This window comes from Pantherophis guttatus, chromosome 3 (genome assembly GCF_059756535.1).
Source record: "Pantherophis guttatus breed Tessera chromosome 3, ASM5975653v1, whole genome shotgun sequence".
In the NCBI taxonomy this organism is placed as follows: Eukaryota; Metazoa; Chordata; class Lepidosauria; order Squamata; family Colubridae; genus Pantherophis; species Pantherophis guttatus.
In genome coordinates, this window is record NC_142065.1 from 60,346,239 (window position 1) to 60,373,294 (window position 27,056).

The 27,056-nt window shown below is 38.5% G+C and overlaps 1 long non-coding RNA gene across 1 annotated transcript; it reads left to right on the forward strand.

The window, feature by feature from the left end:
* Nucleotides 1–567: 567 nt before the first annotated feature.
* Nucleotides 568–2,136, forward strand: LOC148114611 (uncharacterized). Its single transcript, XR_015733093.1, has 2 exons — nt 568–938; nt 1,908–2,136. It is a non-coding gene; the product is annotated as an uncharacterized LOC148114611 (long non-coding RNA).
* The last annotated feature ends 24,920 nt before the right edge of the window (nt 2,137–27,056 follow it).

Genomic DNA, 27,056 nt, shown 5'->3' on the forward strand with positions numbered 1-27,056 from the left:
AGTGTGGCGAAAAAAGAAATCCCTGTAAAAATCAGAGAAAATGCCTGCAAATTTCCACACATTTCACAGAGGCAGTGTGGTCTGAGAGACAGCTGGGTGGTCTTGGATATAAATGAACTGTGGGGCAACACAACAGAGATGTCTAATGCCTAAGCTGAGCCCTGCCACTGAATGACCACATGAGTTTGGCTAATTCATCCCCTCATCCGCTTAACCTTTGATTTTTCTGTTTCCTGACAATGAGAACTTGGCCTCGGTTCTAAGCGGTAACCAAACTGAGCTTGGCAAAATGCAAGAAAGCAAGGCAGGACAGGGCAAAGGTGGCTGAGATCCCAGATATTGAAGGAAGGAAGCTTGGGTCTGGCTAATCTCCAGAAATTAATTTTGTCTCATGGTACTAGTTGAGAACTTCGCTTCTGCTTCATGAGGACCCATATGGTCTCTCCAGGAGCATTACAAGGTCAGTAGGACACGGAAGGACTCAGTGGTATAGCCCAGTTGTGACTGTATGCAATGGAATCTAGAAGCATTGCTCATAATAAACCCACAGGACCTTTTTTTTTTTGGCAAAACACACTTGAATTTTTACATGATCCTTGCTTTTCAAAACATTCATCTTCAGGCTAAATTTTTCCATGCCTGGTCTTGGGGTCCCTAAAGCAATTTACTTTTCAGCACATTTTGAATAAAATCCCCCTTAGCTTTGTTCTTTGTTAACTGAGGGTGAATTAAAGTGTTATATACACATGTATGTATGTGTTTGCTTTATGTAGTGCTGAAGCTTCATATTTGAAATGTGGAGGACCTCACAGAAACCTTAGAAACTCTACATATTTACCAAGAAAGGAATGTTTTAATAAAGCTGACAAAGAATGTAAAGAGGATTGCAAGGTTTGGAAGATCCAGAACTATCAACTCAAATATCTTGGGTCCTTCAGGTAATATTTAGTATTTGTCCATTCATTTACTTAAATTGGGACATTTGTTTTGATGAATTGTGAGTGTAGTAGAGGTATAATCTCAGAAGGCCCTTTTCTTTTTAAGATACTAGAGAAGCCTTTCTCATTCTGGTGCTTATCAAATATATTGACATCAGTTCATAATTCTGAGACACAAACTCTCATACACCTTAGATGATACAGCCACTGACTATCCAATCTAGGGATTAAAGGATTTATCCAATATTTTGCAGGACATAAAGCTGGGAAAGGGTCTTGTTATCCTTTTAGGAGTATTATAACAACGTAAACCTAATTAGAGCTTTCAGCTATGCAACCACTGAAAATTGGTTGTGTTGTGGTCCACTGGCGGCCTTCGGAGCTGGCAGCAGAGTTGGACAGTGAGGAGGCTGGGGAGGAACATGGGCCAGTCCTGGAGTCTGGGGAAGGCTTGAACGAGGGCTCTGCATTGGAGGCAGAGATGGGTCCAGGGCCATCTGGGAGTTATGTGCGGACTCCAGAGCCTTCAGCGAGGCAGAGGAACAGGGGGAGCCTGTTCCCAATGCGCGCATGCACAAAACTGCCAGAAGGCAAGAACAGTTAAAACAAAAGGGACAACTTGGGAGTAGGGCTTGGAGATGATTGGCCCCTCCCATAAGACATAAAGGAGGAGCAAAGGTATGTGAGACTTTGCAGGAAGCAATGTTGTTTGGTCTGGCTGGTTTAAATTCTGCAGCTCCGTTTTGACTCTGTGTTTCGTGTGGCCTTGCAAAGCTAATTGCCAATTAGGTCTTGGCAGCGTGTCAAGGGAGAACTGTGGCAGACTTCTGTCGGACTCTTTACAACTATTTGTGACTCATCTGTGAATGAACAGAATGAGAATGAACAGGCTGTGAATGAACAAAATTCACAGCCGTTGAAATAAAAAGAGGGTTTTTGGGACTAATTGTGTGCTTTTTACTGCCTCAGGAAGCCTAGGTCAGAACAGGTTGCAGGATTTAAGACCAGGTCCATGGTTCTTCTGAGGGATGATAACCATAAGAGGAAATGCAAAATAATTACATAAATGGGTAAGAGACAAAAGGTCTTTTTGAAACAACTGTCATGCATTCTTGTAAACATTCTTCAGTTTAGTACATGTTGCAAAGCTAGGAAGGTTGAATGTCAGAACTAAGAACAAAATCAATGAAAGGGGCAAAAATCCAATAGAAAAAAATGAATACAAGTCCACATGTTCTGTTAGGCATGGAATGAGTGTACAGCAATTATTTATACAATAAATAATTGTATAATTATTATACAAAGTGGATTATACAAAGATTAATACGGTTTTCATGTATATTTTAATAAATAACAATTAATGGATTGGACAGAATGAAAAATCTGATCAGTTTACTGTGAGACTAGATTAGTGAAGCAGTTTTGTAGTAATATTGTAAGAACGAATGCGCAGGAAGTTCAAAAATATAGTTAACAATTATCTGCAGAGTATGAAAAAGATATATCAAAGTTTTTCTTAGTGCTGATTTGGTAGAGGCAAAATCCTAATTGTGAGTTCAATTTGAATATTTATATATAATGGAATTGCAAGCAACATGTATTGTTTTATATGCATTATGATCATCTTCCAGGTGGGAATGAGAAAGGCATTGATGAGTTTTGCCTTTTACTGCTCAGAAGAGAAACAATAATTTATCAGAAAACAATAGTCACTCAAAACTATTGTAACATTCTTAATTGGCAAATTAATGAGAATGCTATGAAACAGATGTGCACTTAAAAATTACTTTGGAGTGCTGTTCAAAGCCTTAGAATTCTGAATAGGACATTTTTATGTAGCTGGCAAGTGTTGCTCAGAATAGCTCTTCAGCCATTCTGAGATTTTTTCCATCTGAAAGAATCCCACTTCATCTTCACAGCTTGCAAGGTCTTTATAGCCAAGGACATCACCTAACTTCTCTATGATGGCCTAGTCTGTACTTTTAGAAACCTTGGAATCTTTAAAGTCATTCATTCTAAGCTTATTTGAACTACGATACTTCTGTGATCTGAAGTCAAGATGCATTAAAGGTGCTGCACTTCACCTAGAAACAGACATAGTATCCATAAATGCTAGAGTTTGGTATCATCTTTTGACCCTCTGGATAAAGGTGTTATGTTTTAATTTTTCTTTTGCAATTGGTTTAGCCAAACCGGATGCATAGTCTTCTACCATCCTATTGGGGTGTTAGAAAAATATTTCCCTACATCAACTTCAGGGGTGAAATCCAACAGGTTCTGACAGGTTCTGGAGAACTGATAGCGGATATTTTGAGTAATTCGGAGAACCGGCAAATACCACCTCTGGCTGGCCCCTGAGTGGGAATGGAGATTTTGCAATATCCTTCCCCCTGGAGTGGGGAGGGAATGAAAATTTTGCAGTATCCTTCCCCTGTCATGCCCACCAAGACACACCACACCACACCACGCCCACCAAACCACGCCCACAGAACCAGTAGTGAAAAAATTTGGATTTCACCACTGATCAACTTATATGTTGTTGTGGGATAACTCAGTAGAGCCCTTAAGCTACATGTTCTTTTATTGTCCACTCTACAGGAAATCCTGGACAACTTTTTACGTATTCTTTCCTGAAGAAATTCTCAGCAGGTAATGTCTTACATTTGCTTTGCTTCTTTTTCTGTCTCATCATTGGTCAGCCTGTGGTCTGATTTAAGCATAGTACACAAAATTGTCTGCTACGACATCTTACTTGTCAATGACTTCTTCAGCTTCAACCTCAATAATACACAGGCAATCAATCTATACAAACTCAAGGTAAACTGCTCCAAACTCAATTGCAGAAAATATGACTTCAGCAATGCCTGGAATGCTCTACCCAACTCTGTTGTTACATCCTCAAACCCTCACAGCTTCAATCTTAAACTGTCTACCGTAGACCTCACCCCATTCCTAAGAGGTCCGTAAAGTGGGTGTGCATAAGGCACACCAGTGTGCCTCCCGTCCCTATCCTACTGCCCCCATTTATTTGTATTCATTTCCCTCGTTCATGTCCATGTTCATATTTATACCTGCTATCTTGTACATGTTTTACAAACTAATAAAATAAAATAAAATAAAATAAGATTGGCCAATTCTGTACCTCTATATGGATTGAAAATACCAGCATCCCATATGTCTCTCTGTGTGTATATATGCAGTGGTGGTTTTCACTTAGCTTTGCACCAGTTCGCTCATGCGAAGCTTCTGTGCATGCGCAAAGCATATTTGATGATGTCCAGGTGGGTTGGCGGAGCTCAGCGAACCGGTAGCAACCCACCACTGTGTATATGTATGAGATATTTTTTAAATATCAGCTTTTGTTGCTGGCTTTCAACAAAAGGAATCATCTATCTTTAATTCAAGAATCATATTTTGCATCTGGGCTGTAACAAGTTTTTTTACATGTCTTGTGATCGAAGACTAAAACTGATGCGACATTATGAACTGTGTGCACAATTATAGCAGCTGTGATTTAAACCAAAATCAAGTTGTGGGGAAGAAAAAGGATCATATATATCATATATTTTGCATACTATGCACCAGTAAGAATGACTCATTGCTCATAGAAAATATGCACTTCTCTGCTCCTGATCATTCTTTGGAGAGTAGGATTCTTATAAATAAGAGCAAAGTCAAACTTTGCTCTAAAAAAGTAGGGCAATTTAAAGGAAGGCTTGGATTTTATTTATTTAACTCTGAGTGTAATTTATATTTTGGCAGGTTCTTCTAATACAGGACTATACTTTCATTGACGCTCATTATAAATGGACATTTAGAGGAGTTTAAGAATGCAACACCTTTATAGAAATCTGCTAAAGTTAGAAGTGGCAATTATTTGACCCTTCTTGCCTTCAGGTTGGTTGTATATATAAAAAAGACCTTTCCCTTTTCCCCTTCCTAATGCTTCTACCATGTTGACTAGGAAGAACTCAAGTAATGAAAACACAACTTTCTGGACGTTAGGAATTGAAAGCCAAATCTAACCTTGCCAAATAGTCATATTACACTGGGAGATTTATTCGTATTATTTGAAGCGGAGTTAGTAAGAGGGGAAGCAAATTTGGGAGGAAGAACAAAAGTAACTTTGGCAACTGTCTAAAGATGATGATAACTGTTGTTATTGGCTGTAATTAGACCTCCCATGGTCTACAAGATGATGACCGTAAAACTATATTTCAATTTATGATTAAAGTGAATGCTCAAACAAACATATTCTTTATTTTAAAAATATAGTTCTGTTTCTTTCTCTTGGAAACTTCCCACTCATCCTCCTTCCTGACTGTTTTATCTTTCCTCCGTGTACTTGGAGACATTCCTCTTAAATTTAACATTAAGGCATGAATCCAAATATTGTTGGAACAGAGGTAGGGCATCTGGAATATTGTGTTTAAAATACACTATCAACCCTGTAACCAGAACATTCAAAATACGGGTTTCAGACAAAACTAGACAATTGTCTATTCATGATGTGTTTTTTTTTTTACACATTCAGAAGAACTTGCAGGATAATTGATTAAATTAAATAAAGAATAGCAATAGAACCAAATGGACCAGACAAAATTAATAAAAACAGTAACTCAAACATTAAAAGCTATGGGTTTTTTTTTTTTTTTAAAAAACCCAAATGTCAATATTAGATTGAGAAGTCTCATTTTGAAGAATGTTTGATAATCTGGGATTTGTAATCCACTTAATGTTGTTGTTCCAGACATGCCAACTTGGCTTTTCTCATCATTCTTCTGAACAAATAATTGTTTCACCCAGCCCCTGAGCTTAGTCCCAGCTTTTGTTAGCTTTCTTCATTCCCAAACTTACACATTCAGCTTCCTAGTCAGGTTTTTGTTTCGTTCATTTACTGATAAGATTTCTATGCTGTCCATCTCACCTGTGTCACTCTGGGCTGTTTGCAGGTAAAATCATAGAGTCATATGAAGGCCATTGTTAAAAACAAAGTTAAAAACCAGAATTAAAACCAAGTTAAAAGCCACAAATCAATGGGGTATATCTTCCCCACCCATACTGGCCATTCACACATGCCTGCATGCATTCCTTGACCCTCGACTACCTCCTTCCCACCCTCATGCACCCTCTCAAAGCCTTTCCATGCCTCCCTCATACCCTTGCTCACCCTCCCTATCCCTTGCACCATCAGCCAGCCTTGTGCATCCTCCCCAAGCCTCACCTCCCTCACACCCTTGTGTATCCCTTGTGCTCTCCACCAACCCATTGGCCTGCCAGGCTGTTTGTGGATCATCTGGGACTTGGAACCTCTTGCTGGCTTCTCCATTGACTTGGTTGTGGTAAACCAGGAAGAAGTTGCCTTGCTTAGCAATTGTGGGTTAAATGACACACAGTAATGACTGTTTACTGTTTAATGACAGTTAATGACAGCATTTTAATGGCAGCTAAAGACAGAAGCAAGACTGCAGGGGTTAACATTGCTAAGGAATAAAGTTGTGCTTTACAACTACATTGTTTAGCAGTGGAAATTCTGGTCATAATTGCCATTGTAACAGATTGCCTGTAAATGCAATATGGCATGGGATCAGGGTTTTTTAATCCCATTGTTTCCATCTATTCTATTAAATTAGACAGAAATGGCATGTTCTGAATCCTATCTATTATTTATTTATTTATTTATTTATTTATTTATTTGTTTGTTTGTTTGTTTGTTTGTTTGTTTGTTTGTCATAATTCTATGCTGCCCACTCTCCGAGGACTCTGGGCGGCTTACACCAAAGACAGTATAGGGGAAGGCCTTCTCTGGAACCAGTTACCTCCTGAGATCTGGACCATCTCCATCCCATTGGCCTTCTGAAAAGCGGTGAAGACCTGGTTTTTCCGGCAGGCCTGGGGCCATTGATCTTGCTTTGCGATCTGATGAGATCCGGCCATGAATGGTGTGAATGGATTTTAATGTCTTTAATGTTTTTAATTTTTAAGTGTTTTTATAGTGATTTTTTGAGTGTATTGTGAGCCGCCCTGGGTCTTTGGAGAGAGCCGGCATATAAATTGAATAAATAAATATACTAAATAGCATATTGCCCCCTAACAATCTGGGTCCTCATTTTACCCACCTTGGAAGGCTGAGTCAACCTTGAACGGGTGAGATTTGATCCGCTGATCTGCTGAACTAGCAGTCAGCTGAAGTAGCTGCAGTACTGCACCCTAACCACTGCGCCACCTCGGCTCTATTAGGAATGGTCATCAACGGGGTCCAGGAAATAGGCCTTTTCTCTAGTTGTGCCTGCGCTCTGGAATTCCATATGCCACTCAAGATTTGGCTTCAAGCCCTTGAAGACCTGATTGATTTCCCAGATGGGGAGATGGGAGAGATGGGAGAGGTTGGTTGAGTTGAGACCATGCTATTGGTGGATTTTGTTTGGATTTTTTGTGTGTGTTAGTTGGCTAGGAATGGTATATATAATTCATACTTTTGAGTAGATATGTATAAGATTATGCTAGAATGATATTGTAGAAGGGGGTGGATAGGAATTAGGAGCCTTTTCCTAATTTTTAATGAAGGTCCTTTTCAAAGAGTAGTTCACTTGTTGCTTTTCTCTTTTTTCACTCTCCAAAATATCTTTTGAAAAATGCTTTGGGAAACTGGAAAAGGGAACTTTAAACATAATTTTCCACTGTTTCTTTTTAACCATTTGATGTTATTTAAACCTTAACATAGCATTTTTCAGCAGCAGGTGGCAGTAACTGGCTTACCTGGTTGAGCTAGGAAACTAAGCAAGGTTTGGTGTGGTCCAAATTTGGGTGGGAGGAAAATAACCCCATCCTCGAAGTAAAGAGTATAGTTGCCAAAAACAGCAATGCTGATGTGTCCATGAAGTCACTGGAAATGAAATACAGCTCAAATGGGACTATAAATATATTACCTTGATAAAATGACATTACTTGTTTTACATAATTGAGCTCCATTAAATTCTAATATATACATAGACACATGCACACACAGGGACACACGAAGACAAAACACACACTTTAATAGATAATTGGATTATAATTCTTTGTCTATTATATAGCTTTTCATTGATAAAACCATCTTTGTAACAGAACTAATAAATTCTGTTAAATGAAACAAACAAAATGTTAAAAAGTTATGATGTTTATATAGTTACTTACAAAGGACATCTAAATTATATAATAACCAAAATATCTTTACAATCCCCAAGGCGTGTCACAACTTTTGAGCACCCCTAATATTTGGAAATTTAAAGTTGAAAAATTTGACACGCCCTAAATTATAAGAGCATGACATAATTCTCTTTTCTGCTTGTAATATTGTTGCAGAATTATACCTACATCTGCTCATTGGGAATAAGGGATTTTGATTTTCTGAATATGTCACAACAGGAATGTTTCAGGAATGTTAGATTTAGAGAGTTTATTTGAAACAGAACTCAATTGTTAGAGATTTCTGAGGGCTTCAAAATAATAGATAATTATACAAATGACAAATTGTTGGAAGAAGGAAATTAGTAGAATTGTTAACATTAATAAAATAAATCTGCTCTACAAGCACTGAACTGTTGATTGGGCATCAAATTGAACCAAGATAAAAATGGTTTGTCAGAAATCAAGTAACTGAGTCGATTTAAGTTATGATGCAATGATTCATAATGAAATCTTGAAAACTGCAATTAAATAGAACTCTTTTATTTGAACTGAAGTCCTGCACTGCTTATGTTTAGTTTCAAAGATAGTCTTTAAAGTTTAAGGAAAAGATGAGGGCAGGTCTTCGTTTGGAAAGATTTGAAGAATGGGCAGAATGTGTGTGTGTGTGTATTTGTGTGTGTGAGTGTATATACACATGTATAATATCTCATGATTAATGATTGTAACTATGATTTATGATCTATGACCTATCACTTTGTGAGAGCTTATGCACTGAAACAAATTCCTTGTGTGTCCAATCACATTTAGGCCAACAAAGAATTCTATTCTATTCTATTCTATTCTATTCTATTCTATTCTATTCTATTCTATTCTATTCTATTCTATTCTATTCTATTCTATTCTATTCTATTCTACTCTACTCTACTCTACTCTACTCTACTCTACTCTACTCTACTCTACTCTACTCTACTCTACATATTTGGAGTTATGCTACAAGCTACAAGCCATTATGACACTTGAATCTGCTAATTTTGGATTCACTTGGTTTCTCATCTTTCCAGTGTTATGTTCAGTTTGAACCTGTTTAACATTCCTTTCACAGAACTGTGAAGAAAATCTGGTGTATAATAATAAGCATTGTTAAATTACTTATGAACACTGACCACAGTATATCAAATCTGACATATGTGTAACTGACAAATCCAGTAATGTTTCTATTTAATTTTAAAATAAGGGGCTTGTCAAAAATGAAAGATTAATTAAAATAAAGTTGACAAGAAAAGTCAGGAGGGCAAATCTCTTAGGATTCTGGGAAGTTATTCAAAATCATTATAGCAGAAGCTTAACTAAAATGTGTACCACAGATTAGGAAAGATACAAACCAGACCAAAGTTGTGTCAGAGCAGATAACAAGTTGGCTATGGGAAGTTATAAAAGGCCAAAAGCCATCCTTCAAAAAAGCACAAAAGTAAAAATAAAAAAGATTTTTGGTACATAAGTTACCAAAATGACTTCTTTAGAGAATATAGCAAATGTAAACTGATCATAAGGTATGCAAACACAAATAATATTTGCAAAACAATTAGATCAAACACATGTTTCACTTTCACGTTTTTATTTTCTCCTATTATTATTTCCCCCCCTGTTTAGCTTAGGTTTTAGTCTTCATCCCTTTCTATTTCGAAGAGTAAAGGAAAATGGCACTATCCAATAGTTTAGCTCTACAAACATAAGGTTAAGCAACAGGAAACTCAATTCTAGTGGCAATAGATGCATTGCTGGAAGACCTGAAGGATCAGGCTGGAGACGGATCCTCCTGAAGAAAATGAATCTATGTAGTAGTCACTGTGTGTTTGTCTATTTGTGATTGAATGAAGTTCTGTTGTGCAGGGCAAGTAAACCTAAGTATGGATGTTCATTGTGATATCACTATCTTTCAATTGTGTTTACAACTATTCACATGCTTACTTAGAGTAAAATGATCTTCAGGTTGAAATATAATTCCCATTTCTTCTTTTAAAGCAGGGCAGGGAAACCAGTTTACATGTGATCCTCAGCTTTTTTACCCTCTGAATAGAAAGCATATTTTACCATTATTGGCATAACTGTTAAAAAAATTAAATGACTTTCCCAGAAACCAACCTTATGCGCATGTGACATAGTCCCCCACACTGCCACTCCTAGCCGCACCTCTTACATAAATGGTTGTTAGATAGTCAGGGAATATAAAGCTCCCATGACAACTAGGCTTGTGAGTAATCTATTACCTCATATCTTAGTTGCAGAAGGTTTCTCGGTGCCACTTCCAATAGGCCAATTGTGAGACATTCCATTACCTCATGTTCTATTTCTTCACTTTTGTGGGTACAATATCTGTAGGATATGACCAGGCAGAGCCTGAAGGTGGGGTCAAATGCATCATTAGTTTGGAAACCTAATGCAGTCACAAGAGATCTAAATGCAGCCCCCTGTAAATTCTGTTAACTCTTATCTAGCTCCAATTTGCCTTGATCATTACTAGATCAGATTCTTGTGTATAGGTAGCAATAATAAACTCCTCCGTGCCTTGTACTGGGGTCCTGTTCCTGATTATTTGTGCCTAACAGTATCTGACTGGACACTGAGGCAATGAAATGTTGGGCTAAAGTTGTGTTTGCGTAGCTCAAATTATGTGCACCTTTATTTTCTAGGATTACATAATCCATTGAACAATAAATTTAACTAATAGATTGGGTTTATACAACATACCTAAAATGTGGTTGGCTAGTTTTTTAAAATTTAAATTTAATTATTTATCAAATTATAGCACTATCTCACTCTTTGGGCAGTTTACAAGTAAAAACCTGTACATAGTTTATTAAGCAGGCAGAGCCTAGATGGGCATTTGATCCTACTGAGCACAGATGCTTTTATAATTTTATAACAATTTTAAATGGAAGAGTTTAACAAAAGTGCTAATGGCATTCTACTCCCAATCAATGTTCTCTCTACACCTTTCTCGTATTCTATTACTTTCAATCAAGTACTCATTTCACTCAGTTATAAAATGAAAACAGATTAAATATTTTTCAACCTTCTGGTATTGTACCATCCATTTTATTTTGAATATAGGCATATATACTGCCTTACAACATAGTTGTACAACTTTTTAGAGAACTATACGCAACACATTTGAAATAGAGTGGGACCAGAATAAAAATTACATCTGATTTTGTTTCGTAGCCATGATAATTGAATTATGTTTACCTTTGTTTAATTAAATATTTCCAATCATGTATTTCTAATTTTCAGTGTGTCAGAAGGAGAAAGAAACATTAATTGGCTTGCAATTTTTGGGCAGTTTTTGAAGACTCTGCCGAAGGCTTTTGAATTAAATGTGCTCCAGTGTTCAGCTTCTACCTTTACTCGTGTCCAAAGAGTATAAGTGTAGATTATGCAAATTGCAACCATGTTGACCATCTGAGTTTTAAAAAATGACCCGTTGTGGTTATCAGACCTTTCCATCAGACATGAAACTGAAATTGAATAATTGTAACATGTATAATGCTATTTTGTGAATTCCAGCATTGCCGGTGTTTAATTTCTACCATGCAGGCCAGAGTTGTAATATGGGGAAAATGTGATAAGGCTAAAATGAAAACCACACACAGTACCTAAAAGGCAGCTTTCCTTACTCCTGGTTGCTTGGGGATACTGTAACTCTGGCTTTGCAGTGATGGAAATCACTAGGAAGGCCTTTACCGTTATTTCTTAAAACGTTCCCATCAGCGCCTACACTTTGTTTGCTAGATCACAACATTAAATGGTGTCAATAGAGTTACGTTTTTCTTCTTCAGTCAGATTATTCGATACAGATGACATGCATTGTATGCCTTCATTCCTAGAAGATGAAACTGAAATAAAAAGAAGCAGACAGTCTCCTCCAGCCAATCTGGAACACTTAAATATATTTTATTCTCTAGGCAGTGATTACATCTATAAAGAAATACAATTTTTCAGAATACACTAAACCTAATTGCCAGAGAAATATTTTCTATACCATTTTAAAAACCCAATAATAGTTCCCTGTTTAAAATGCTCCCAACACTAAATCTGATCTCCTGCTAACTTTCTGCACATTGCTGTACGTGTCTGGATGTTATCCAGGTTTCAACAATGCTATATGTCATTATAAACAAACATTAATTCTACTCTCTGTAATCATTTTTCTTCAAAAAAAAAAATCACCACTTGAGCCTTCAGTGATTGCTCCCCCATGAAAATGCAGAAATTCAAAGCCAGTTCCCATAAAATTCAGATCACAAAAAGGATCCCTGCATATTTATAATAAAGCTACATTTTCAACAGTCCTTAGGAGGGAAAATATTTCCATGTAGGTGATTTTCTGAGTCCTAATCAAACACAGCTGCCTCTGTGTGTCTGCTGTCCATTGACTTCACTGTACAAAAAAGGATACAGTCACGAATATAAGCCTACAGTAATCTTTAGGTGAAAGCATCAGGACATGGGTGTGCTGTGATGGCACAGCTCTTATCTCATTTTTATTAGATTAGAACCAGATCTACCATGAGGCATTTTGTATCATGGAGAAACAGCAAATGAAAGTTTTGTCTCACAATTCTTTGGGGTCAAATTTCCATCACGACTGACTGGTCTGACCTACTGGCCTTGTTCAGAAAATGTGCTTAATCAGATCAGCAAAGAAATAAGCAGATGCATTCATAAACTATGTTAAGCTTGGTTAATATTAATCTTGGTTTGTTTGTTTTTTTTTTTTTTGTATTTTAGTGTTTGGTATACAGTAAACTTGTCCTGTTTGAGTGCTAGATCACAAGACTCAACATATTGTGTGAATGCAGAAATTCATCAACGTTTAACTGTAGGCAAATTCTACACTCTACTGCAGAAAATGTGGTCACATTACACAGTATTTTTGTGTCCTTCTTAGACAAAGGATAATGGTAAAACATTTATTTGGTTACCCAGGAAAAGGTTTAATAAGAGTATTAACCTATTATAGGAATGGGTATAAATACTGCTTTAGAATAGAGCATAAGCTAGTGGTTAAATCCAGTTCGCAAAGATGGATACTATCAACACATGGACTCTGGAACGGCTGAGAATAAGGCAAGGAAGCACAATAGCAAGAACACTCTGAAGATTCAATACATTAAACAGCTCAAAGTATCTAACTGAGTTAAGAACACTCCTCTGGTTCCTTAAACTCAGCTTTAAAATAAATTTTATATTCAGTTTGAGCTTCCATATGCAAAATCATTGATAAAAACTATGTCTTGAGCTATTCATATCAAGTTTCATAGCAATTGTATTTGCTTAAGCTGTTTTAGGAGTTATTTTAGACATAACTGTCTATCCAAGTTAGTGGGGGCTCGGCCCAGTGGTGAAATGTAAAATTTGTTACTACTGGTTCGGTGGGCGTGGCTTGGTGGTGGTGGGTAATGTGACTGGGTGGGCATGGCCAACTTTTTCTTGTTTACTTTTAAAAGAATTTTTTAAAAAGAGTTGCAGAAAAAAATGCTTTTAAAAGCCTCTGACGATCAGGCAACTCAGCTGGGATCGTCTATTCTATTCTATTCTATTCTATTCTATTCTATTCTATTCTGTTCTAAAAAAAGTTGTGGATAGTCTACATTTAATGTTCTTTCTGGTTACACTACACTACATTACTTTTCTCTCAAAGAATAGAATAGAATAGAACAGAACAGAATAGAATAGAATAGAATAGAATAGAATAGAATAGAATAGAATAGAATAGAATAGAATAGAATAGAATTTTTTATTGGCCAAATGTGATTGGACACACAAGGAATTTGTCTTGGTGCATATGTTCTCAATGTACATAAAAAAAAAGATACGTTCATCAACAATCATAAGGTACAACACTTAATGATAGTCATAGGGTACAAATAAGCAATCAGGAAACAATATCAATATAAATTGAAAGGATACAAGCAACAAAATTACAGTCATACAGTCATAAGTGGAAGGAGATGGGTGGTGGGAACGATGAGAAGATTAATAGTAGTTTCAAAGGATGACAGAACTGGTTACAGAGTTGTCTAGTAAAATATATAAATTAGATATACACAATCCTGTAAGAGGCTCGCCACTCACTCTAATCTTTTTTCTGAGAGAAAAAAAGGCATGTTTTAAAAGATATGTTAAACAAGCTTAGGGTAGGGGTTATTAAAACTCTATTCTGTAGTAGGGTAGAAATGATGCATCCTTGTTTTTATTTCCATAGTAGTTGGTAATGCTTCTGACAGATGTCTTGCTATACTGCATTTTATTCTAAAGTAACCATGAATATATAATCTAGAGATAAAGGATTTTTGTTAAGAGCACGAGAAGCCTGCTTGAAATCCACTGACATGTTGCAAATTGCGTTGATTTAGAAGTTGTGATATATTTTTCCAGCACATAATGTAGTATTTGACACTGGACCATTAAAGACAGGCAGTCTCTAAACCATGCTTGTTCATCTGTAAAGATATTCTCCAAGTCCATTCATGACTACAGGCCACAATGGAATCAGAAACCTAAATATTTATTTTGGTGCTTATGTAGATAACATACTTTCAACTTCTATTGAGAAAAGGCACACAGTTAATTCATCGTTAAGAGGCACTTCAAAAATGTTACAAGCATAACCCCAGCTGTTATATAATGTGGATTAGGTGTCCACTGTTTGAATCTGACTCTCGCCGTATGTTTAAGTTCATGACCCCAAAGAAAACTTTATAAAAACAAAAAACAAAGCAATGTATTGATATATCGCATTACATCAAGTTCATTAGAATTAGCAGCTTTCCTTGTCAACCGAGCATGAGCTTCACAGAACATAGTACAATAGATCAAAAACTTTTATGGATTCAAATGCTTTGTGGTTTTAGCTGGCCACCCACAATCAAGCCCTGCCTCCCACTGAGAAGAGCTTTATATGTGGGCTGCTATTATTACCCAGAATACTCTTCACCTTTCTCATGCTCCAGAGAAGACGACTTTCCAGTTAAGCTTTTTCTCAATCAAAGTGGAGTCAGTTTTCCAATTCTGTTACAACACCACACCAGTCCTGTTACAACTCAGATTAAAAGTGGGATGTACACAAAGACATATACCTAAAACAAAATAGTACGTGAATATATAAACATTAAGACAGATTATTACAAATAAGACTGAATGTAAAAAGTACAATGGAAATTGCTGAGCCTAAAGCCACCCAGTTTCCAGATAGGCTGTTCCCTCAATGACTATAGGAAATAAAGTTTGCAGAGAGTGGATGTGGAAGAAAGGTGCGAATGAGTTAAAGGGAGGGAGTTAAAAAGGTAAAGGTAAAGGTTCCCCTCACACATATGTGCTAGTTGTTCCTGACTTAGGGGGGGGGTGCTCATCTCCATTTCAAAGCCAAAGAGCCAGCGTTGTCCAAAAATGTCTCTGTGGTCATGTGGACGGCATGACTAAATGCCAGAGGTGCACAGAATGCTATTACCTTCCCACCAAAGGTGGTCCCTATTTTTCTACTTGTATTTTTTACGTGCTTTCGAACTGCTAGGTTGGCAGAAGCTGGGACAAGTAATGGGAGCTCACCCCGTTACGTGGCACTAGGGATTCAAACCACTGAACTGCCGATCTTTCGATCGACAAGTTCAGCATCTTAGCCACTGAGCCACCGCGTTCCATCAGGACGCAATCATCATCATCAGGGAGATCATCAGGGAGGGAGTTAGAGGCAACCATATTTAATTGCAGGTGAGCTATCTGCAAAAATACCAGAAATAGTCAATTAGGCTTCCAAAGAAAAGCCTAGCTCTCCTTTTTATTTTGGATTTGACTGCTTTGACTTATTTATCCTGTCTGCTGATGTTCAACTCCACCCACATTTCCCAGAAAAAAATCAAGTGGGGGGCAGGAAAGGGGATGGGAAGGAAAAAGTATGTGTGTGTGTGGGGAGGGAAGCTGCAGTTCAATTGGCTGCCAGTTTTGCAGCATTTGGTCTGCAGATTGCCCACCCATGCATTAGGAATAAGAATTGGTTGCTACTAGATTTCTGCTCAGCTGAACTGCCCTTGCGATGAGTGTTCGAAACAGAAAATTGCTGTTTTGCCCTCCAGCTCTTCTGCTGTAAAGGCTCTTGGCTAACATTACAAAATTAAATATGCACTTCCATACGTGATGAAGTCATTACTAAGAGTGATTTAGGAGAATTTTAAAGCTATACACTTGAAACTCTTTGCATAGAGCTTACATAACCATAAGGAGCTACTGGATTCTTTCTGCTGCCATCTGTGGGTTGAGGATAAGACAGCTAATGTTCTCCGGAAACAGAAAACGGATATTAAGTAACATTCTTGGATGGTAGCTTCCCCTGGATGAAATATATATATATATATATTTAAGCTCCCAAAATTATTCATCTCTATGGATCATATATACTCAGAGCATGCTTGAATTTACCATTTAAGTTGCTCCTTATCTGGTCCTGATACAAGTTTCTCTCTAAAACAGCTTAAGAAAATTCTGAGCAGGCTGATACACTATGACAACAGCTTGCAAACTTTGGTTCAGTCAGCAAATTATGGGTAGATCTGTTTGGACACACACACACACACACACACACAAAATTTGCATATGCAAAGTAAAAGCATCAAAATGCACATACAAGCAGACATAGTCAATTTTTTGAGGAAATTTTTTTTTCTTATAAGTCTAATGTTTTCTAATGTCACACACACACACACACACACACACACACACACACACACACACACATGTAGGTCTTTGGTTATTTGGGTCTTCTCCCGCGTAAAATTGGAAGTGTCTTGGCGACGTTTCGACGAAGTCTCATTCGTCATCTTCAGGCTGGTGTTCTCGGCTTCGTGCTTCCAGGAGTGCTTTGCTCCTGGAAGCACGAAGCCAAGAACACCAGCCTGAAGATGACGAATGAGACTTCGTCGAAACGTCGCCAAGACACTTCCAATTTTACACGGGAGAAGACCCAAATAACCAAAGACCTACATACAAACACCCACCCACACACACACACACACACACACACACACACACACACACACACACACACACACACACACATATATATATATATATATATATATATATATATATATATATATATATATATATATATAATTTTATTTTATTTCAAATTTATATACCGCACCTTCTCCCAAGGGACTCAGGGCGGTGTACAGCCAGATAAAAACATACAATACAAACATTAAGAACAATTAAAAGAATATATATTAATTTGGCCCCAGTTTAAAATGACAAACCAATTAAAAATTAAAAATTTTAAAATATGTTAAGCCAGCCCGGCTTGATGAAAAAAGAAAGTTTTAAGGGCACGGTGGAAGGCACCAAGGTCTTGGATTCTCTTTATCTCAGGGGGCAGCTGGTTCCATAGGGTAAGTGCCCCCACAGAGAAGGCTCTCCCCCTGGGGGTCACCAGCCTACATTGTTTGGCTGATGGCACCCCGAGGAGGCCCTCTCTGTGGGAGTGCACGGGTCGATGGGAGGTTGTCGGTAGCAGCAGGTGGTCTCGAAGATAACTAGGTCCTATGCCATGGAGCACTTTAAAGGTGGTAACCAACATCTTGAACCGCACCCGGAAGACCACTGGGAGCCAGTGCAGCTCGCGCAGGAGCGGTGTTATGTGGGAGCGCCATGCAGCTCCCGTAATTACCCGCGCGGCCGCATTTTGGACCAGTTGGAGCCTCTGGGTGCTCTTCAAGGGGAGCCCCATGTAGAGAGCGTTGCAGTAGTCCAGGCGAGAGGTGATGAGGGCATGAGTGACTGTGCACATGGAATCCCGATCAAGAAAGGGTCACAACTGGCGAATAAGGTGAACCTGACAAAAGGTCCCCCTGGCTACAGCCGTCAGATGTTCTTCCAAGGACAGCTGCGTATCCAGGAGGACTCCCAGATTGCGTGCCCTCTTCGAGGGGGCCAAAGACTCGCCCCCAATAGTCAGCGATGGAGTCAGCTGACTATATCGGGATGCCGGGAACCACAGCCACTCAGTCTTGGAAGGGTTGAGCTTGAGCCTGTTCCTCCCCATCCAGATCTGCACAGCCTCCAGGCACTGAGACATCACTTCAAGGGCATCGTTGGGGTGGCCTGGGGCCACATTATATATATATAATGTTTTCTTTTCTTTTCATAGGCCTTTATGAGTATTTCTCTTTAGCCAGGTTCTTCCTATGTAAACCAAAATTTTTATGCAGCCCTAGTTCAGTGAAATCACAATCCACTAATCTTAGTCTCCCAATGGGCAGCAGAGTGTTTGCTGGCTGCCAGAAAAAAAAGCCTAGAAACTAGTGGATTGTGATTTCACTGAACTAGGGCTCCATAGTCATGTGGCCGGTGTGACTAAATGCCAAAGGCGCACGGAACGCTGTTACCTTCCCACCAAAGGTGGTCCCTATTTTTCTACTTGCATTTTTTACGTGCTTTCGAACTGCTAGGTTGGCAGAAGCTGGGACAAGTAACGGGAACTCACCCCGTTATGCACACTAGGGATTTGAATCGCTGAACTGCTGACCTTTCAATTGACAAGTTCAGCATATTAGCCACTGAGCCACCACATCCCAATATTCATTCATTCATTCATTCATTCATTCATTCATTCATTCATTCATTCATACATACATACATACATACATAATTTTATTTAAATTTAATTCCTATAGAATCTTTCTTTCTCTCTCCCCCTCCCTCCCAAAAGAGAGGAAGGCTCAGCACAGTCGAGTAGATGCTCTGTGTCCCTCTTTCCTTAGAATTTTTCAAGCAATTACATAAAGTTTAAGTTTAAGTTTAAATTTATTGGATTTCTATACCGCCCTTCTCCCAGGGGACTCAGGGCGGTGTACAGCCACATTAAAACACATAAATTTATAAAATTTAAAACCAATTAAAACAAATATATACAATTTGGCCCTCAGTTAAAACACACATACACCCACTTAAAATTCATATTAGGCCAGTCTGGCTTGCTGAAACAGGAATTACATAAAGTCATTTGTACATGGCAAACTCCATTCAGGGGATATTGATTGAAGTAATCTGAGATTGATTGGAGTAATCTGATACGGGATTATTTCTTTAAAATGAAGATGAAGATAGACTGGGAGACAGAGAAGAGAAAGAATACAAGAACTAAACAAAAAGAATGAATGCAAATGATAACAAACATCAGATCTGCTCTGAATATTACTCGTTAATTCAGTTGACTTTCTTTCCAATTTTTGCTGTAGATTGACTTGTCTCAGTATTGTGTTCAGTATTTTAGGAGCAGCTGGGCTGGGCAGCATGCCATTTATAAACTTAAGGACAGCTGATGGCAGATGTATTTATTGTAAGCATGATAGCCCTGGTGACAATGACAGCATGCTTAGACCGTACAATAGAACTACTACTACCCAGATTTTCAAGTAACTCAGCAATCAAAATGTGTCCTTGCAGCTTTCAGGTGTAAGTTGCCAGATTTTATGAGATTTCACACTATGTCCTAAGCACAGGGAGCTTTCTGACAATATTGAAAAGCCATTTATTTTTGAACAAATGTCACCCCGAGCTTCTACTTAAATCAAAGAGATGATTAACCAAATGAATATAATCAGTGTAGATGTAATTCAAGAGTTTTCCATGATAATCAATAGATGAATCGTTTGAGCAGCTTTTAAAATCTTCAGTAATTTGTGGAAGGACCTGGGTGCAGATCAAAGCAAACGAATAAGATTCACCAACACATTTTGCCATATCATTATATAAAAAGCATACTACTTCAGAATGATTTTTTACAGCCGCAAATCATTTATTTGTTTCTAATTCATACACTGTAAGGTTTTCAAGGTTTTTTCCTGACTTCGTGAATGCTGCAATACAGCTTTTAAATATGAAAGCAATACTTCTCAGTGTTTGAACTAATTCCAGAATAGTAAAAATATAGTTTGGGGGTTTGCTGGGATCAGCAGGCTTTTAATTAGCCTCTCTTGATTTGAAAGCATGCGAAGAACTGTGATGCATGAGGCAATGCAGGATCATAATGTATAGGCACTTTGTAATGACCGGGAAGAAGCAGAAGTCAACTAAGATCGATGGAGCCAAATTCATGGAAACATCAACCTTACATGATGACGGAGAATGAGAAGATCAGGAGTCAGCAGCCGATGACTTCAACTTTATATCCTACCCTTTTTTCACCTCCTGCTGAGCTGCTTTCCCAGCAAAGGAAAGAAAAAGAAAAGAAGGGAGGGGGAAAACAACCCACCCAGCCACCCAACCCCATGAACGTTTTTTCCAGATCAGGGGCCGATGGCCCCATCTGTTGACATAGCAATAATTTTTAATGAGAAATTTTTAGTATTTGTGTGGGAGAAGAGAGCATTGTGTACACAGATGCAGTGCTGGCCACCATGCTGCGGAGCTGAACCGCTCCCTCACCTCCCTTAAGCCTGGGGTTCGGAGTCCCAAAACAGATTCCTTTCAGGCAAAGGAAAAACATTTAGGCCCGCTCACCTTTGAACTGAATGCAACGATGTTTACCTTGGCAAGACAAAGTGGCAGTTTTACAGATATTAAATACAGTCCTGAGGGGAAACTGGACGCTGTCCGAAATTTTAATCACCCAATTTAGTCAGTCCAAGAAATTAGCTAAAGAGAAATCCTATGGCATTAAAACACCACCACCACTACCACAAAAACCATACACAAAATAGTCCCTATTTGAAATCAAGGGTCAAGAGAGAGAAAATCCAAGAAAATCCAATATACGAGCAATTACATATCAGAAGAAATTGTGTTCTTTTAAAATTATTTGTAAAATCCTACAGATTAATAATCTCTGCTGCTTTTCTTTGCACCCCTGGGGGCTGGAGGCTACATCATATGAAGAACAGTTTCAGTAATTGGGTAGGTCTAGACTAGTGAAAAGAAGGTTTAGGGATGATATGATAGCTGTGTTCCAATCTTTGAGGAGCTGCCATAAAGAAGAAGGGGTCAACCTATTTTCCAAAGCACCAGAAGAAAATTAATCAAAGAGAGAAGCAACTTAGAACTAAGGAGAAATTTCCTAACAGTGAGGACAATTAACCAGTGGAACGGCTTGCCTTCAGAAGTTATGGATGCTCCATCACTGAAGGCTTTTAAGAAGAGACTGGATAGCCACTTGTCAGAAAAGGGATAGGGTCTTCTGCTTGAGCAGAAGATTGGACTAGAAGACCTCCAAGGTCCCTTCCAACTCTGTTATTCTGTTATCCTTTTTAGAATTTTCCGCATCCCGACTACCTCAGCTAACCTCAGCTCCAGTTAATTCTCCAGCAGTTCCAAGGATCCACAGCCGTACAGATGCCATGGGCCATTCATCTTTTAATTCGATTTTGCCTGTCAGATAAAATTGCTGCAAACAAGTTTAGCACATCTTGAATCAAGATTGTTTTTCTTCCCCCTGCCGAGCACGAGGGGTGCATGTTTGGAAAGGGAGGGCAAGAGCAAAGGAGATGCAGGAGGGTTCTGAACCAGGCCTCAAGAGTTCCTGCTGAGGCCAAGGCCCTGCTTACTGATTTCCAAGGATAGCAAAACAACATACCCAAGGAAGAAACAAAGAAAAAATGGGTGGTGGATGCGGAAAAAGTCCCCCACCTCACCCCGCCACTGCCCACACAATTTGGCTGTGAGCACTAAGACTTCAGCAATGCTGTCAGAAGTCTCCCGGCAGGAACAGAATTCATGTTGATTTTACAGGGAAGGTTGTTACCCGCATTTCACTGTTGATTTATTGGGTTTTAACCAGCTCCTTATGGTGCGCTATAAGGAGAGGCTAGGAGAAAAAAAAAGAGGGAGAGAGAGAGTCAACTTGTACTTCTCCAGGAGAACTGCTGACTCTTAGTAAAATGACATTTGGGATGATCATGACAAATAAAGCCAGGCGCGGGGATGGCGTTTCAAGAGGCTGGGCTAACAACTGAGGGAAAAGCTCTCTGCTGTACACCCGGCCTATTTGTTGACCACCTGCCATGCTTGTTTAATATTTGTCAGAATTTATGAAGGCCGCAGCGAATGTAGAATAACAAACACTGTGTCCACGGTTCCGCATGAAGCTTCAACAAGCAAGGTGCTGCAGTTACACGCTTGCTGCCAAACTGAAAGGATGGTGGGGGTGGAATATAACTCTGTGAGTCATTTCATTCAGTTCCTTCAGGGGGACGTTAGGAATGAGAGAGTATATGCAAAAACAAGCCCGAGAAAGCCCAATAGAATTTAAACAACCAAGCCAGGCCTGGGTTTGTTGCCATCTGCAGACTTCATTAGGCTGCCTTGATTGGCCTGTGTTAAACAAAGATGGGATAAGGTTTCAGACTTTTTTTTTGTGGGAGTGGAGCTAAAATTTCAGGCTGATGGTTTAGTCAGGTGTAAGCATGAAGTTTCCAATTTAGAGACATAAATCGAAAACTTTTTTTTATTATTACTATTATCCTCTGTTTTACCCTGACACCCGGCTTCACCCCAGCTCCTTTTCAGAATTCAGATGATGTGTTTACATAGGCTGTGCCTTAATTGATCGGCATGCAATCTAATATGACACATAAAATATATATCTTCTGTGAAAGATACTGTTCAGTATCTTCCAGACGTCATTAAAGGAAGTTCTCAGTCATTTGCCTTCGTGTTCCCTTTTTCAAAATTCTTTGGATTCCATCTATCTCCAGAAATATGTGTTCCAAAATCAGACCCGTCAACCATGAAATCTCGAAGACACACCTAATAAGTTGTTTCATAAAGAAGCAGGCTACCAAAGAAGCATGCAAAAGCAGGAAACTTCAAGAAAGCCAAAAGGACATTTTGAAAGGAAACATAGTGCAGTCAGAGCAAATTCTCTAATTTGTGAAGTGTTTGCTAAACAGAAGTGTAGAAATATGTGTAGCTGATTGTGCTGGGCAGGAACAAATATTCTGATGATAGTTAGGAGCATGAAACATTTGTATGGAGCATAATGTAGCTTTTAAAATGTCGTTAGACTTTTTGTTGATTTTATTTCAATCACTACTCTTCTGAATATTCTCCCTAGGGAAAGTTCTACACTTAGAATGACATTTGTTTTCTTTCAGATGGTGAAAATATTTGTTAAAATGCCTTCAGCTGATGTGCAGGTAGATAGCATAGAGCCAGATGGAGGTAATTCTACAAATTGGACCTCTAGCAGCAATGATGAATTTAGGAGTAGCCTAAATTTAGTCTTATCTAATGTGACTTGGATAAATCACTTATCAATGGTACCTCAATTTGGTGTAGACATCTTTTTAGATTTCATTATTTAGTACTTCCACTCATCATCCGAACTTGATATATCTGCTAGATATTGATAATACCCTATCTTAAATTTTCAAATAATAAAACCCAGCTTTTTTTTATATGTCTGTTAAATAGCACTCTGATAGGAGGCAATGTGGAATCCTGTATTAGTATTAGTTGTCCAGTATAAGATACAAATTCTCAAAACTAGAACCTAATTAGTCAGAATGGAAAAAGAGATTAGATAAAGTTGTTATAATTATATAAAGTTGTGTCAATTATATTTTCCTGTCCTTCCACTTGAATTTGGAGATGAATGATTGTCTAAATTAATCCAAACGAGGGACCCTTCTTTTTATTTTTTCAAACCTTTCACAAATCCAAATTTAAAATGGAAATGTGCACATGAAAATCCTATAATGTTTTGGAGCCACTAAATTTGCCCTTCTAGTAGAAATGTTATGTATGGTGTGTTTCTATATTTTCAAAGCAGGATGATATAACTGGCGATTGAAATAGTTTCCCTCATCTTCATGTTTTGAAGGATCGGAGAGGTTTAAGGAGCAAAATAAGTTGTTAAGTTATGCAGAGGCTTAGCAGACCTATTTGGCCATTAGTTTGTTTTAACTTTTTAAAATTATGGTGTCAGCAATTGATATTTTGCCAGTGAATTTCAGCTGGAGAGGCATTAGGGTTCCCATTCCTGCTATCCATGGCAGTCTACCAGCTTCACCCGCAGAGTGAAAAAGCAACCACAGGAAATTGAGTTTTGATGAAAGAAGTGTGTATACTACAAAACTTTCTACATCAGGCTACTATCAAGACACTCTGTTACTGATAGTATCTAAGTAATGGGAGTCAGTTATTAGTTACTGAATTAGTTCAGTTTCCTTGTGTATGTGAAACTGGGATGGCATCAGGGGTGGGCTTCGCTTCAAAAATTTTAGCAAGGGGTTCTTTGCCCGGTTGCTGGGTGGGTGTGGCCATGGTGGGTGTGGCCTAGTCGGCCTCTTATACCATGGTGTGTGTGGGGGGCATTTTTGCCCTCCTCGGGCTCTGGAGGCTTTCCTCAAGCCTCCAGGATGGCAAAAATGGCTTCCCCAGGCTCCGGAGGCCCTCTGGAGGCCGGAAATGGCCCCATTTCTGGCCTTCCCAAACTTCTGATAGGCCCATTTTTTGCCCTGCACTTACCTGCATCCAAAATGGGCCATGTGGGGACTCCTGGGCGGGACGGGGTGGGGCCAGCCAGGAGTGGGATTTGGGGGTTCTCCAAACTGCACAGAATCTTAGCTAGAGATTCTCCTGAACCCCTGTGAACCCCTAGCAGCCCACCCCTGGATGGCATCTTCTCCTTTTATCCAGCCAGCAAACATCTTGGGCCTCCTGATGATTATGGAAGGGATATGAAGCACACGGTAAACCCAGAACCAAGCTGTTGGATAGAAAGCATGACAGGTTGTAATGGGGTTGTGCTGGCATCATGAACCTTTAAGATACACTGATCTTTTTCATCATCCGAGTCATGCCTGTGGAATTTCATCAGCAAAGAATCTGCTTCCACTGGCTCAGACATAAAGAGATACTATTTTTGTTTAATATTTCAACAAAGGGAAGAGGTTAGCAAGGGAATTAACATCCGTACAAGGACTGTTTTTCCATGGAGTTTACCCAGGGTAGCCAGCACACAGCTAGCTACAGTGTATATTTGTCTTTTCTAAGGCTGAGTGGTTTCCGTATAGACTCTTGCCAACTACTCTGATGAAGCCCACAAAGCATGTTTTGCTGTGAGGAGAATTTGTACTCTTGACAGCAGCCAATGAAAGAGCAACACATGCTGAAGTCCCCACCAGGGCCTAATTGTGCATGTCTGGGTCAAAGCTACATCCATGAGTTTGATGTAAATTCCTTTAGGTCTTTTAAAAAAAAAAATTCAAAGCCACTCAAATCTGAAGTTCAATGTTATAAGAGCGTGATCCCATAAACCATTTGATTTTTTTTCTTTAAGATTAATGCTGCAGAGTTCCTTAATTTTATTTTAAACCAAGGAATTATCCATCTTAAATGTGGAATGCACCTGAAAAGCCACATTTGACAGCATGGTCTATTTATATTATAAAACATTACTTCCTTCCTTTATAATATTGAATTATTTACTTAGAAATACCTTCATTCATTTAGTGTCCAAATTTTCCCAAGTGTTGGAACAACGGATTAATCTCTCATCTCTGACACAGAAAGCAATATAAACTCTTTATTTCATCCCATTCTTTAAACTTGTCTTTCTGACTACCTGGTTTTTATAAATAGCCACATAAGTTATTAGGAAATGGCTTCTATGAATTATTCACAGGGAACCAAAATCAGAGAGGATGCACACAAGATCAGTTTCTGACAGCAAATGTATTTAAGCAAAATATGTATTCCAATAAATTAAATTCCACAGCACTGACTCCCATTTCCTTGGAATCTTAATATTCTGATTATTATGGCATTTTTCTTTATGTCCTGTTGCCAGTTGGCTGCTATAGTTTATAAGCTCAAGCTGGCACTGCACAGGAAATGCTTCTAGGAACTAAGGGGATTCTGGAAAATCTAATCCTTGAGAAAACATGAGTTGGGAGGCACACATCTCCTTAACAATTTGGTATTTTTCAGAGGCTTTGTATTATTTTTATCCCCTTTTATCTGAGAGAAGGACCTGGACCAGGATCATAAAGATTAATATGTTCATTACTTTAGTGAGATGTTTATTTGGTTTGATCACTTGGCCAAATCCAAGAGGATGAAGTTCAGCTGTTGCAAGTTCAATCTGTGATGAAGCAGCTAAAAAGACCAATACATTATTGAAAACACTCCCCCAAGATCACAAAAGATAACTGTTCTGTTGTACTCCATGCTATATAGACTGCATTTAGATTACTGTGTCCAGTTTTGGACACTAAGAATCTGGATCAGGGACTCAGAGACTTTCACAATACCAAATCCCATGAAGAAAGATGGGATTGAGATGGTTAGCTGTATTTAGCCTACAAAAGAAAAGAGTAAGAAGAGATACAAAACCACTATACAAATATCTTAAAAAATAGCCACATGCAAGTGAGGGTGGATTTCTTCTCACTTGAAACTGAGAGTTGGACCAGGTCCAACAAGTTGACATTTAAAACATGAGATTTTAGCTTGTTGTTTCGTTCTCACAAAAGTCATCAAAAATGTGTACAGTCATAGCAAACATCAATCTTGAAATTCCTGAGATATATCCAAGACTGGATCATTGCCATAGCACTGTAAGATGTGATGTTGTGATACAATCAAAAAAACATATGGGAACTTCTCCGTTTGAGATTTCAGAAGTGTTATCTCATTTGTCTTTCCTGAGAAAATGATCTTACTTAGCACTTTGGAGATAGCTCTCTCTAGCAGAAATAAATGGACACAAGAGCCTCTAATGTGTTAGCTGTCATGCAATACTTTTCAGCATGGTTTGAGATGGCATACTTAGGGAAAATGAATACCATCATTTGATGTACAACTTAATTATAGAAACATTCTATAACTCCAAAGAAATTTTTATGGGAGCAGGTGACACAGCATTGTTCTAGACTAAACTGAAGCCATGGGCAG